Source organism: Gavialis gangeticus, unplaced genomic scaffold (genome assembly GCF_001723915.1).
Source record: "Gavialis gangeticus isolate Ggan-Ray unplaced genomic scaffold, GavGan_comp1, whole genome shotgun sequence".
NCBI lineage: Eukaryota > Metazoa > Chordata > Crocodylia > Gavialidae > Gavialis > Gavialis gangeticus.
Window position 1 is genome coordinate 33,389,973 of NW_017729000.1, and position 1,400 is coordinate 33,391,372.

The window sequence follows — 1,400 nt, forward strand, 5'->3', positions numbered from 1 at the left end:
TTCTGTCATCTGCCACCACTGAAAACAGTCTAGTTCCATCCTCTTTCAAACCTCCCTTCAGGTAATTGAAGGCTGCTATTAAGTCCCCACACCGCCAGACTCTCTCCAATTTGTCTGTATCCTTTCTGTAGTGGGGGGCCCAAAACTGAACACAGTACTCCAGATGTGGCCTCATCAGTGCTGAATAGAGGGGAATAATTACTTCCTTTGACCTACTGGCAACACAACTACCAATGCAGCCCAATATGCTGTTGCCTTTCTGGCAACAAGGGCACACTGTTGACTCATATTCAGTTTATTGCTTACTGTAACACCCAGGTCCTTCTTTGCAGAACTGCTGCCCAGCCAGTCAGCCCCCAGCCTGTACTCGTGCATGGCATTGTTCCGTCCAAAGTGCAGGACTTTGCACTTGGCCTTATTGAACCGTAGAAGATTTCTTTTGGCTCACTTCTCCAATTTGTCAAGGTCACTCTGAATCCTAGACCTACCCTTCAGCATATCTACTACTCCCCCCAGCTTGGCGTCATCTGTAAACTTGCTGAGGGTGCACTTTATATGCCATCTTCCAGGTCATTGATGAAGATGTTGAACAAAATCAGCCCTAAAACCAACCTCTGGGGCACTCCATGTGATACCGGTTGCCAACTAGACACTGAGCCATTGATTACTACTCTCTCAGCCCGATGCTCCAGCCAGTTTTCCATCCACCCTACAGTCCATTCATGCAGCCTATACTTCCTTAGCTTGCCTGTGAGAATGCTGTGGAAGACTATATTAAAAGCCTTGCTAAAACCAAGGTACATGACATCCACCAGTCTCCCCACATCCACAGAAGCAGTCACCTCATCATAGAAATCAATCAGATTGGCCAGGCATGAATTGCCCTTGGTGAATCCATGCAGACTGTTCCTATTTGCTTTTTTCTCCTCCAAGTGCTTAGAAATAGATTGCTTGAGGAATCCAGCCCATACTTCCTTAGCTTTTCTGCGAGCATGTTATGGGAGACCGTATCAAAAGCCTTGCTAATTTGTCATGCCTCAGGAAAGAAGATCACACACGGGGTTACAAAGGCTATTTTCTTTCTGCAGAATTTAGTAATTTGGCCAAATGTCTAAATTAAATTCTAATTTAACCAGATGATTGAAAGTTTCAGTTGTGTAACCAGAGAAGACTATAGTCTGGTCTAAAAGAGTGTAACAAATAGCAGTGTAACAAAATTAACAAAAATAAACTATTTAGGGGATGAGGACAACTTTCCTCAAATAAATTTCTTAAGAAGTGAAAGTCTCCCATGAGAAGCCCTTTATTTATTTATTTATTTTGGATATTTAGGACCAAATCAGCACAGGGAAAACAAGACACAGGGCAGAGGGGAACTATGGCAGGAGTGGTAATACATC